Here is a 14,461-nt window from a genome sequence, read left to right on the forward strand (position 1 = left end):
CTGCCCCCAATCCCTCCCAGCATCACAGTCTTTTCCAATGAGTCTACTCTTCGCATGAGGTGGCCAAAGTATTTAACCATTTACTACTGACCAAACACTATTCTGTCCTTCCCTAGTGGCCCAGACGGTAAAGCATCTGCCTGCAATGCAGGAGACCGGGGTTCGATCCCTGGGTTGGGAAGATCCCCTGGAGAAGGAAATGGCAGCCCACTCCAATATTCTTGCCTGGAAAATCCCATGGACTGCAGAGCCTGGTAGGCTACAGTCCATGGGGTCACAAAGAGTTGGACATGACTGAGCAATTTCACTTTCACTTTCAAATACTTTCTAAGCACTTTACATGTACTATACCATTGAAGCCTCACAACAGTGCTATGCCATAGCTGCTATTGTTATCCTGACCTTATAGATGAGGAAACAGACACACAAAAGTTGTCTATTTAATAAATGATGGAACCAGTTCTCTTGTCCATTACTCCATAAAATGTTTTCCACACTAAGTGAGGCAAACAGGAAAATCCCAAAGCAAGGAGATGGTATAAACTATGAAGATGAAGAATAGATCATTGAGTGGCCACCATGTAAGTCACAACTAACAGGGATGAGTGGCAGTAGATGGGTTTGAGAAGTCCACAGGTGGGTTCTTGAGTTAGCCTCTTTTAATCATTAAGTGAGTTATATTAGCCAACTTAATTTTGAGGTGGATCCCAATATTCCATAGCAGCTTCTGAAGAAGTTGACCCATTTGACTAGTTCACTAATATCTGCTATCATGTCTTATGCAAAGTTCAGTGTATGGCTTTGTCCATAATCTTGAGACACAATGGCGGTCAATGAGATTTTGGCAAACATTAATCATATAAGTCTTTCTATGTTATGGTCCAGCTACCTCTCCCATCTCATATGACTTTCTGATTCTGCTCTACCACTGATAGACTTCGAATTCTACAAGTTCACAGTTGCCTGTCTACTCAAAGCCTTGGAAAAGTGTTTGGCACATAGTGGACACTTAACAAATGTTTGTTGAATGATGAGAGGTTCCTAGTATAAATAGAAGAGACGGGATATTAAGAAGAGTCGGAGGAATTTAGCATTGCTAGAAGGAATGCTACTGCCTTTATTTTAGAAGGAAGGATAATAGTAACACTCAAAATAGCAAATTGTTAAATAGGGCTTACCATGTGCCACACAGTATTCCAAACACTTTACACATATTAACTCATTAACTTTTTAAACCGATTAATTAATAATCAATTATTGCTATTGTCAAAATTTTTATAGAAAACAAAAAGCACAGAAAAGCTATGTGATTTCATAAAGTTCATACAGCTAGTGAGTGGTAGAGCTTTCCCTTAATGGTGCAAGAACACATACAAGTGTAGGCCAGCCTTTATGTTTATAATCAAGAAGAGTAGAGCAGTTATGTCTAATGGTTTAATTTTTCCCTGTAATTTGCTAAGACAGAAGAAAGAGGATGGAATCAAGGGGTGGAACTTTGAAGATAATAGAGACAATTCAAAGTGCTCTGTAGAGAGTGGGAAATGGAATTGAACCAAAGACACATCTTAGGGTTACAGGTGGTACTGGGAACATATATGAGGCTGGAGGTCTTGAACACAGTATTGTCTGGTCTTCCTCATGTGTGACTTTGCCTAGCACTTATGGGCCACTATGATAGAGACCTGATTAAAGTGGACAATAGTGTTCATCCTTGATTAAAGTTTTGCCAGATGGTACAATGAAATGTGATAATGGCAAGAGAGTTTATAATATTGGCAAGAATTATAGAAAGGATGGACTGAGGGACTGAAGCAGTACAAAAAGTGAGGTAAAGAAAAACTAGCTGATTGATTAGGAGAAAGTGAAGAACTCAATGAGCTTGAATATGAAAAGCTGAAAGAGAAGTCATTGTGGACAGATAGCAGAATACTGGAGTTAGTGAAATGGAAGGTGAAACAGATTCAAGAATCTTAGGGATTGGTGGAGTGTAGGTCAAGCCAGTGAGAATTCGGAAGTCAAGGAACTATTAGAAGGTGTTGGGTGAACCATCTATATGAATGTTGATATCACGAAGAAAGAAGTTGCTGTATAACAAAGGGAAACCTTTCTGGTGCTCTATGATGACCTGGAGGGGTGGGATGCAGGGAGGGGAGGGAGGCTCAAGAGGGAGGAATATATTTATAATTATGGCTGACTCGTGTTGTGCGGCAGAAACCAATACAACATTGTAAAAAAATTGTAAAAACAAACAAAAAAGATATTAAATAAAGAAAGATGACAAGATAGCAAGGCTTGGGTTGCAGGAGATGATGCCAAGATCTGATAAGTAAAAAAATTGTTGACAGCTACAGAAAGGAGGAAGAGTTGTTGGTATAGTCAGATGACATAAGCCAAAGAGAGATTTGCAAGAGTAAAGAGCAGTAGAAATAACAATGAGGAGCAAGGGTGATTTCTAGTCCTGGGATGCTTGGGGTGTGAGAAAATAATCAGCTACCACTTCAGAGTGCTGCCAGGGAAGCAGAATCCACCTTTCACAATTTATTTCAGTTCCCGTATACCCAAGATTTCTCTTCCTCATTCTTCTCTATTTTCATATAATGATTTCTTTCTCTCTGTGGGTGTGTGAGTGTGTGTGTACTGTGCTGTGCTTACTTACTCAGTCATGTCCGACACTTTGTGAGCCCATGGACTGTAGCCTGCCAGGCTCCTCTGTCCATAGGGATTCTCTGGGCAAGAATACTGGAGTGGGTTGCCATGCCCTCCTCCAGGGGATCTTCCCAACCCAGGGATCGAACCCAGGGCTCCCACATTGCAGGTGGATTCTTTATCATCTGAGCCACCAGGGAAGCCCACGAATACTGGAGTGGGTAGCCTATACAAGACTAATTAAGACAATCATTGATTTTTTTTTTTCTGGAGCCACATCATGTGGAGCTTCCTTGCCCAGGGATCGAACCCATACCCCCTGCATTTGAAGTGCAGAGTCTTAACCTCTGAACCAGCAGGGAGTCCTGATTCTTTTTAAAAAATAAAATCTCTAATTCAGATGATAGACTCTCACCCAGTGTAGAAAGTTTCTTCTTTGATGCTGTCCAACAGTTCTTTTTGGAACTCTAGTTAGAGCAGGGTTAGATGAAAAAAGTTTTTGAAAATAATCCCCTCTAAAAGGCCTGGAGGTCTGACAGCTCTCCTCTACCAGCCTGGAGATGTCAGAGAGCTATAGAGAGAGCTCTGTGAGTGGCTAGAAGCAGAACCTGGTCTGTGGTGTGTGTTTCACACAAAGCTGAGCCTCAAGGGGCCCAGTCAGCTGCTGCTTTCAGTACAATCACTTCAAATAAGTTGTTGAGGAGTTAAATGCCTGAGAGTATTTCCTGGCTTAATGGTGGGAAATGAAATCCTCTTATCTTTGGAAAGGCCATCCAGGGTGTGATGGATCAGAGGGAGGGAGAGAAAAGAACAGGAGTGAGCCAACTTATATGCCATTCAAGCAGCAGCCCTGCTCTGTTTAGTCTCCTTCACATTGAACAGGCAGGAAGTCTTGGATTGTAACTAGATCTCATCTCCTTTAATCCCATTCTCCTTTGGGCTCTCCTGGATTAATTAGTTCTGGAGATTTGATCAGTGAAATGACAGTCTTACCTGAAAAGCAAATGGAGAGCCACTCTAGGTCTAGCAGGGGGCACTGGCATACTGTTAGGTTTTTAAATCTGTTCTCAGGACCCTTTTCTCTAAGGGCTTTTATGTTGAATTCAGAAACTGGCCATTTTTTATTTTGAAATAGCTGCCATCAGGAGAGCCCTGTCAAACTACAAAAACACTGTTTATTTTTAATCATCAATAATATTCACAAAAAACATCCTTGACTGACCCTTGAGGCAGCCTAACCCATACCCCAGGCTGAGAGATGTTCATCATATACTTTACTACCTAACATCGTGGAGCTGTGGTTGAGCCAGCTTACTACAGACTGGTTTGGTCAAAGTTCTAGCTCTACCACTTACTAGCCATGTGACCTCAGGAAGGATGCAATAATATCCTTCCTGACCGATAAGCTTCAATGTCCTCTTCTGTAAAATGGCAATAATAATAGGAGTACTACAGGTGTCTAATAGTTGACATAGTACCTTAGTAATTGATTAGTCAATATCAGCTCTTATTAGTACTTTATTCTATAGTTTTAAAATTTTATGAGTCCTTTAATTTAATCATCAATGACAACGATAAAGATTTTTTTAAAAGCCTGTTAGAATTGGGTAATCCTCTGGGCCTGTTTTAAAAATCATTACAGAGAAATGTACTCATATGAAATATATATATATATATATATATATATATATATATATATATATATAGCAAGATTTCTGCAGGAGCTGTTCAGTCTGGAAAGGAAAATAAAAGATCATGTTGCACTTCACCTGCTTTCCACATCACATTGTCTAGTAGATATCTGATCAGGTAAAATTTGTGTACTTAAGAAACCTATAAATATCAGAGGTGGCCATCTTCAAGATTTTTAGAATGGAAAAATGAAAATTTTATTATCAAGCAATGAAATTGATTATTAAAAGGAAATTGTAACTCTAAAAGAACTCTAGAAAAATTTGAGAAGCAGGACTTTCAGAAAGCAGGTGAATTCCCAGGTGCTCTGATAGGAATGCTCTATGGCTTCTTTTGAGATGAGCACATCCTATAACCATGAGATTATTGGTTAAATGCAGAGCAACTGCATGATATGTTTATCCATGCAAGATAATGTTTGTTATGTATGATCCATGACTCCTCCTTCATCTCCATCTCATCTGTGACCTTATTTTGCACATTGAATTGAGGACCAGAATAGATATGCAGCAAAATCAGGAGGTTGATCTTAGTCTCCTTTCCCTCCCCTTCTCTATCCCTTTTTTCCAGATGCCTGTTCAAGGCCTTCATTCCTCACGCTTCCCCTTGTCTCTACCTGGTGGTGCTCCCTCAACACTGACCTCTCTAAAAGTGCCTTTGTCCTTTAGTCCTCCCACTCCAAGGAAACCAAACAGCTCTCTCCAATAGCTGATATGATATAGTAATGCATCCTGTGCTGGTAGTGATAGTTTTTTTAAATTTATTTTTATTTAAAAATAAGATTATCACATTATAGAACTTTGTGAATGCAAGAAATAGAGGGAGTGCTATGAAAGCGTATGATGATGGCCTTACCCTGATCCGAGGGCACATGGAAGGTCTGGCTGGGGAAGGGACATTTTGAACAAAAATCTGAAGGATGATTAGGGATTATTCGGATAAAGAAGGGTAACAGTGAAAGGCCTTTCCAACAGCCTATTCAAAAGCCCACAGGTGGGAAGAAGGGTCCAACCTTTCTTCAGAGAGATTTAGAGAAAGCCAATGTGAATGGAACACGTAGATGGGGCTGGGGGAGTAGGCAGGAGCCTGATGGTTTGGGATTTCATTCTAAAAGTAGTGTGAAGTAATTGGAAAGTTTTGAGCAGTAGAGTAGTATGACAAGATTTGTCTTTTGAAGTGGAGGATTATATCTTTCTTGGGTTCAGCAAAAGCTGATGTTAAATTATGTGATCCTGGCTGCATTTTCTTTCCATGTGGTTCTTGTCTATAAAGAGATAGATGTACATTGTGTGTGTGCTCAGTCACTCAGTCCTGTCCAACTCTTTGTGACCCTTTGGAAGCCAGGCTCCTCTGTTCATGGGAAATTCAGCCAAGAGTACTGGAGTGGGTTGCCACTTCCTTCTCCAAGGGCTCTTCCTGAACCCACATCACCTCTGTTGCAGGCAGATTCTTTATTGCTGGGTCATCTGGGAAGCCCTAGATGGTACACTAATTAAGGGCAATCCAAGAGATAGCGCTTTGCTTCTAGAAATAATCTCTTTAAAGTCTCTTGTGTTTTCCTGTTCGGATAATGCACCCAGTCCTTTTTTTTAAGATTTATTTATTTTGGCTGTGCTGGATCTTTGTTGCTTTGCACAGGCCTTTCTGTAGTAGCTGTGGCCAGGGCCTACTCTCTAGTTGTGGAATGTAGGCTTCTCATTGTGTTGGCTTACTTGCTGCAGAGCATGCGCTCTAGGGTGTGGGCTTCAGTGGTTGAGGTATGTGGGCTCAGCAGTTGTGGCGCACAGGCTTAGTTGCCTGCAGAAAGTGGGATCTTCCTAGAGCAGGGATGGAACCCATGTCCCCTGCATTGCAAGATGGATTCTTAACCACTGGGCCTCCACGGACTCTCCCCGCTCTGTCCTCTTTTAATCTACTATTCTTGGAGGAGATGCCACACCAAGTCTCCTGAATCAAATTATGATGACTCAGATTAAGCCTTCACACTATGCACTTCTGAGTTAGTAAAATGCCTCCCAAGTATTCTCTTGAGAGTCCCTTGGACTGCAAGGAGATCCAACCAGTCCATTCTGAAGGAGATCAGCCCTGGGATTTCTTTGGAAGGAATGATGCTAAAGCTGAAGCTCCAGTACTTTGGCCACCTCATGCGAAGAGTTGACTCACTGGAAAAGACTCTGATGCTGGGAGGGATTGGGGGCAGGAGGAGAAGGGGACGACCGAGGATGAGATGGCTGGATGGCATCACTGACTCGATGGACATGAGTCTGAGTGAACTCTGGGAGTTGGTGATGGACAGGGAGGCCTGGTGTGCTGCGATTCATGGGGTTGCAAAGAGTCAGACACGACTGAGCGACTGAACTGAACTGAAGTATTCCTCAGACTGAATAGGTGCCATTGGATTGCCTCTAAATTCAATGCTGAGAACACTCAATATCAATACTATTGCTTTTGGCTTTGGGGCTGAATAACATATCAAAATCAGTAATTGAATGATTTACTGTTCTTTAGGGTAGTTACATTTCATGGAGGCAGCTTAAATGGAATTAATTGTGCGCTAATTAAAGTGCTCCCTGCTTCTCTCTCAAGCTCCCCTTAGACATTGACTGCAATGGGTTGTGCAAGCTGCAGAAAACTGTAAATCATGACTGGGCTTAAAGAAAAATGGATTGCTTTTCTAGTACTTATTGAACACTTTAAACAGATGTTTAAATCTTTACAACTTTAGATAATTACAATTATAAATCTGTGCCCTTTGAACAGAAACATGAGTAGGGATCAGAGGTATAAATAGCACCATGCTGATGTGATTCATCTTGTGGCTTCAGGTTTATTACTTTAACAAGTGCTCTCCTCAGGCAAAATGGCAAAGTGGAGAGGTTTGTCTTTCCTGCCGTTTTACCTCCCAGAATTCCAAGCTCTTGAGCTGCCTTTGGCTGCCCACTGCTGTAGGACCCGGTCAATGCCAGTTCTTCCCTCCGACATCAAAGGTTCATCTGTCCTCTATTTTTTCCCCTTGAGTCTTTGCTGGAATGTTAGTTAGGGCAGTGGAGCTACAGTAAGAGTTAAACTGCCAACTCTCAGTGATCTCATACAATAGTTGATTTTTCATGCAAAAAGAAAAAAAAAACAAAAAACCTCAGGGACTTCCCTGGTGGTCCAGTGGTTAAGGCGCCATGCTCCCAACGCAGGGGTCTTGGGTTCAGTCCCTGGTCAGGGAAGTAGATCCCACTTGCCGCAACTAAGATGTGATGCTGCCAAATAAATAAATATTTTTTAAAATTCCAAAATGGGTGCTCCTGTTTGGCTGGAGGTTCCTGCTCTAAGGACTCACGCTACTTTCCCCTGTGGCTCCATCATCTTTGCTATGTCTATCCCAAGGTTGCCATTCTCTTCTGTGTCAAGTGGGCAGAAGAAAGAAAGGCCTGGAGAATCATGCACATGAGGCTTTTATGACCCAGGACCGGATGTGTATCTTGTGCTCACAGTCCATGGCCACACCTAACTTCAATGGTGGATAGGAAGTAGACTTACCTGTGTGTTTAGGATGGAAGGAAAATGGGTTTGAAGGATAACCAGTCAGTTTTCACCACTCTCGATAACTAAAGCATATCTGGTAAGTTTGCAGTAAGGGGTTAGTGGCCTATCCCCCTTTGATATTTTCTTTTCAAATGGAGCTTTCAGAAAAAAAAGATATATAGTTGGAAAATTGATTGCTGTATTAAATTGGGGATTCCTTTTGTTTCATTGTCTTTCTGTTACATGTCAAGTGTTTTCTGACCAAACTTGCTTAAATTCTTTATGATGACACAAAAAATACATTTTGTGCCCTACAGAGTGTTATCTTTCTGTCTCTCACTGTCTTATATGCTTTCTCTCACTCTGATATACACAAACAGGCACACACAGGATGGTTATGATAATGATGATTATGATTGAAAAAGTAATTAGAAACTTTTTTTGGGCATTTCCCCTTTGAACTGAATTGATATTTCTGCTGAGGACTGCTGTGATCATGATTTCAGTATTGTTTGCCACTAAAGAAGTTGCTTAGATGTTCACTTATTAAGTTATACAGTTCAGTTAAGTCACTCAGTTGTGTCTGACTCTTTGCCACCCCATGAACTGCAGCACGCCAGGCCTCCCTGTCCATCACCAACTCCCAGAGTTTACCCAAACTCATGTCCATTAGGTCAGTGATGCCATCTAACCATCTCATTCTCTGTCGTCCCCTTCTCCTCCTGCCTTCAATCTTTCCCAACATCAGGGTCTTTTCAAATGAGTCAGTTCTTCACATCAGGTAGCCAAAGTACTGGAGTTTCACCTTTAACATCAGTCCTTCCAATGAACACCCAGGACCGATCTCCCTTATGATGGACTGGTTGGATCTCCTTGCAGTCCAACGGACTCTCAAGAGTCTTCTCCAACACCACAGTTCAAAAGCATCAATTCTTCTGCACTCAGCCTTCTTCACAGTCCAACTCTCACATCCATACATGCCCACTGGAAAAACCATAGCCTTGACTAGACAGACCTTTGTTGACAAAGTAATGTCTCTGCTTTTGAATATGCTGTCTAGGTTGGTCACAACTTTCCTTCCAAAGAGTAAACGTCTTTTGATTTCATGGCTGAAATCACCTTCTGCAGTGATTTTGGAGCCCCCCAAAATAAAGTCAGCCACTGTTTCCACTGTTTCCCCATCTATTTTCCATGAAGTGATGGGACTGGATGCCATGATCTTGGTTTTCTGAATGTTGAGCTTTAGGTCAAATTTTACACTCTCCAATTTCACTTTCATCAAGAGGCTCTTTAGTTCTTCTTCACTTTCTGCCATAGGGTGGTGTCATCTCTATATATGAGGTTATTGATATTTCTCCCAGCAATCTTGATTCCTGCTTGTGCTTCCTCCAGCCCAGCATTTCTCATGATGTACTCTGCATAGAAGTTAAATAAGCAGGGTGACAATATACAGCCTTGACGTACTCCTTTGCCTATTTGGAACCAGTCTGTTGTTCCATGTCCATTTCTAACTGTTGCTTCCTGACCTGCATACAGATTTCTCAAGGGGCAGGTCAGGTGGTCTGGTATTCCCATCTCTTGAAGAATTTTCCACAGTTGATTGTGATCCACACAGTCAAAGGCTTCGGCATAGTCAATAGAGCAGAAACAGATGTTTTTCTGGAACTCTCTTGCTTTTTCGATGATCCAGCGAATGTTGACAATTTGATCTCTAGTTCCTCTGCCTTCTCTAAAACCAGCTTGACCATCTGGAAGTTCACAGTTCACTTGTTGCTGAAGCCTGGCTTGGAGAATTTTGACCATTACTTTACTAGAATGTGAGATGAATGCATTTGTGGGGTAGTTTGAGCATTGTTTTGGCATTGCCTTTCTTAGGGATTGGAATGAAAATTGACCTTTTCCAGTCCTGTGGCCACTGTTGAGTTTTGCAAATTTGCTGGCATATTGAGTGCAGCACTTTCACAGCATCATCTTTTAAGATTTGAAATAGCTCAACTGGAATTTTATAACCTCCACTAGCTTTGTTTGAAGTGATACTTCCTAAGGCCCACTTGACTTCACATTCTAGGATGTCTGGCTCTAGGTGAGTGATCACACCATTGTGATTATCTGGGTCATGAAGATCTTTTTTTGTATATTTCTGTGTATTCTTGCCACCTCTTCTTAATATCTTCCACTTCTGTTAGGTCCATACCATTTCTGTCCTTTATTGTGCCCATCTTTACATGAAATGTTCCCTTGGTATCTCTAATTTTCTTGAAGAGACCTCTGGTCTTTCCTATTCTATTGTTTTCCTGTTTCTTTGCTTTGATTGCTGAGGAAGGCTTTCTTCTTCTTCTTGCTATTCTTTGGAACTCTGCATTCAAATGGGCATATCATTCCTTTTCTCCTTTGCTTTTTGCTTCTCTTCTTTTCCCAACCATTTGTAAGGCCTCCTCAGACACCCAGTTTGCTTTTTTGAATTTCCTTTTCTTGGGGATGGTCTTGATCCCTGTTTCCTGTACAATGTCATGAACCTCCGTCCATAATTTCTCAAGCATTATGACTGTCAGATCTAGTCCCTTAAATCTATTTCTCACTTCCGCTGTATAATCATAAGGGATTTGATTTAGGTCATACCTACATGGTCTAGTGGTTTTCCCCACTTTCTTCAATTTAAGTCTGAATTTGGCAATAAGGAGTTCATGACCAGAGCCACAGTCAGCTCCTGGTCTTGTTTTTGCAGGCTGTATAGAGCTTCTTCATCTTTGGCTGCAAGAATATAATCAATCTAATTTCAGTGTTCACCATCTGGTGATGTCCATGCATAGAGTTTTCTCTTGTGTTGTTGGAAGAGGGCATTTGCAATGACCAGTGCATTCTCTTGGCAAAACTCTGTTAGCCTTTGCCCTGCTTCCTTCTGTATTCCAAGGCCAAATTTGCCTGTTACTCCAGGTGTTTCTTGACTTCCTACTTTTGCATTCCAGTCCCTTATAATGAAAAGGCCATCTTTTTTGGGTGTTAGTTCTAAAAGGTCTTGTACATCTTCATAGAACCATTCATCATCAGCTTCTTCAGCGTTACTGGTCGGGGCATAGACTTGGATTACCATGATATTGAATTGTTTGCCTTGGAAATGAACAGAGATCATTCTGTCATTTTTGAGACTGCATCAAAGTACTGCATTTTAGACTCTTTTATTGACTCTGATGGCTACTCCATTTCTTCTGAGGGATTCCTGCCCACAGTAGTAGATGTAATGGTCATCTGAGTTAAATTCACCCATTCCAGTCCATCTTAGTTAGCTGATTCCTAGAATGTCGACATTCACTCTTGCCATCTTCTCTTTGAATTCTTCCAATTTGCCTTTATTCATGGCCCTAACATTCCAGATTCCTATGCAATATTGCTCTTTATAGCATTGGACCTTGGTTCTATCATCAGTCCCATCCACAACTGGGTGTTGTTTTTGCTTTGGCTCCATCCTTTCATTCTTTCTGGAGTTATTTCTCCACTGATCTCCCATAGAATATTGGGCTCCTACTGACCTGAGGAGTTCATCTTTCAGTGTCCTATCTTTTTACCTTTTCATACTGTTCATGGGGTTCTCAAAGCAAGAATACTGAAGTGATTTGCCATTCCCTTCTCCATTAAGTTATTAATCTGTTCTAATAAGGAATCAGTGGCTTAAGCTGTTTTAAAGCCAAGCATCTTCTAACATTTTACATTCTCCAGGAGATACAAAAATAGAATACATATATCTTGTGAAATTTCATTTGTACATGATAAGTTAGGATCCAAGGACATTTGAAAAATGTAAACTGGCAATTTATCCAGAAGGTGTTATATAAGAATCCATTCTACTTTGCTTGAGCAATGATGGGAAATTAACAAATATTTCTGTTCTCTTACTTCTTTATCCATGTATCCATGTATCCATGTATATCTGGTTTCAGGGCATGTGAAATCTTTCAGAGAAGATACTTTCTCTGAATCTTCAGATTAAGCCTATTCTGGATATAGTTTTTAAATCTTTTTTTTTTCTTTTTCACCTTCTCCTCCATACAAACTTCACTGTCCACTTTATCCTTCAGAATAATGGAATCTCCGTCAGAATCTGGAACTTGAGTTATTTTAGGCAGCAAACACCTTTCCCAGTATTTTGTACCTGCTGGAACTTTGTATTATTGATTTATGAATTCTCATGTACAGATGGTATGTGGTCCCTGCCTTCAGGAAACTTACATCCATTGACAGACAATGTCATGGCAAAACAGACCTACTTCTAATGCCTCCTTGGAATTTTTCAATGTGAACTGCCTCCCATGATACCTGTGATGTATCATTTAGAAGTTAAGTCTGGTCATTGTATGGGTTCTGGAATCAGACAAGTCTGTGCTGAAGTTCAAATCAGCTAGTTCCCAGTTGCATGACTTTGGGCAAGTTATCTAATTTCTTTGAGCCTCAGTTTCCTCTTTTGTAAAGAATGATGGTACTGCCTACCTCATAGATCATCTTCTGGATGAAATTAAATAATAAATCTAAAGTAGCATGATGCTTGATGAAAGTGAAAGAGGAGAGTGAAAAAGCTGGCTTAAAACTCAACATTCAAAAAACTAAGATTATGGCATCCAGTCACATCACTCCATAGCAAATAGATGAAGAAACAATGGAAACAGTGACAGGCTTTAATTTCTTGGGCTCCAAAATCACTGCAGATGATGACTGCAGCAATGAAATTAAAAGATAGTTGCTCCTTGGAAGAAAAGCTATGACTAATATAGACAACATATTAAAAAGCAGAGACATTACCTTGCTGACAAAGATCCGTCTAGTCAAAGCTATGGTTTTTCTAGTAGTCATGTATGGATATGAGAGTTGGACTATAAAGAAAGCTGAGCACTGAAGAATTGATGCTTTTGAACTGTGGTGTTGGAGAAGACTCCTGAGACTCCCTTGAACTGCAAGGAGGTCAAATCAGTCAATCCTAAAAGAAATCAGTCCTGAATATTCATTGGAAGGACTGATGCTGAAGCTGAAACTCTAATTCTTTGGCCACCTGATTTGAAGAACTGACTCACTGGAAAAGACCCTGATGCTGGGCAAGATTGAAGGCAGGAGGAGAAGGGGATGACAGAGGATGAGATGGTTGGATGGCATCATCGACTCAATGGACATGAGTTTGAGCAAGTTCTGGGTGATAGACAGGGAAGCCTGGCGTGCTGCAGTCCATGGGGTTGCAAAGAGTCAGACATGACTGAGCAACTGAACTGAACTGAGCATGATGCTTGGCACAAAATAAACACTCTATAAATGTAAGATACTATACATTTATGATATATATATATATATACACACATACATATATAATATATATACTATATATGTAATAAAGATGTTACCTATGAAGTCCCTGATTATATAGGTTCCTGATCAGAGAACTGACAGAAGAGATTTTTCCCATGATAAACAGCTAAGTGTTCTTTCCCTGTCTACTCCCCTGTTTAGTTCAGATGAGTTCAAGGAAGAATGGTATATTGCCTCATAGCAATCTTCATTCTGTGATTTTAGAATAGGGAAGGTATTATCTCTGAAAACTTCCCAGTGTTCTGCAATTGATTGCTTCCTCCTTCTTAGGGGCTGAGGTGGGCCCAGTCTGGGTGTCAGAACCTAGGCCAGAGGGCTTGGTTTGGGTTTGGCAAAGTTTTATGTCCAAAATGACAAGAAGTGGGAGTCTTATACTTATTGAAAGCCAAAAGTGAAAATAAAAACCAAGGCTCATTTTTTTTAAGTACAGAGAGTGAGAGTAGAACCAAAAATAGGAGATAAAAAACAAAGACTCAGAAGCAGGGCAGAATTTGTTTGGAGCAGGGGAGCAGGAACAAGAATAGAAGGAAGATGTTAAACACTGAAATAGGGTCAGAGTACCTGTGGCTTATTTTATGAACTCATGGCCACATCCCAGGTGGCTCTAGTGTAAACAACTCGCCTGCCAATGCAGGAGGCACAAGAGATGCAGTGTGATCTCTGGGTCGGGAGGATCCCCTGGACGAGGGCATGGCAACCCACTCCAGTATTCTTGCCTGGAGAATCCCATGGACAGAGAAGCCTGGTGGACTACAGACCATGAGGTCACCAAGAGTCAGACATAACTGCAGCAACTTAGCAGCATCAGCAGAGGGAGCAGAGTTAAATACTGAATTAGGGTCAGAGTACCTGTGGCTTATTTTATGAACTCACGGCCACATTGGACATGAGATAGTAACCTAGTCTAAATGTTCATGGTTGGTTGCACAACATTTATCCAATTTTGCCAAAACTCCATTCCTGCAAAGACACAGGGTCTTTCCCATAGTTCAAACATTCCATTTTCAAAAGGGTACAAGGGCATAATTAAAGGGGAAGTATCTTCTCTGTCAATGACATTAAAACCCTCATGGGTTAGGGGTGTCCTCCAACTTCCCAGTTTCTATTAGTGCCCTGTATTGCATGTACAATTTGCAAATTATTTACTTTTTGAATTTTATTATATATAAATTTCTCTTTTGAGGGGAACAAACTCTTTGAGTTCATTAAAAATAGTGCAAAGTTGTCCTTCCTCTTGTTTGTTTTCACCGTTTGTTGAATG

This window comes from Ovis canadensis, chromosome X, assembly GCF_042477335.2.
Source record: "Ovis canadensis isolate MfBH-ARS-UI-01 breed Bighorn chromosome X, ARS-UI_OviCan_v2, whole genome shotgun sequence".
NCBI lineage: Eukaryota > Metazoa > Chordata > Mammalia > Artiodactyla > Bovidae > Ovis > Ovis canadensis.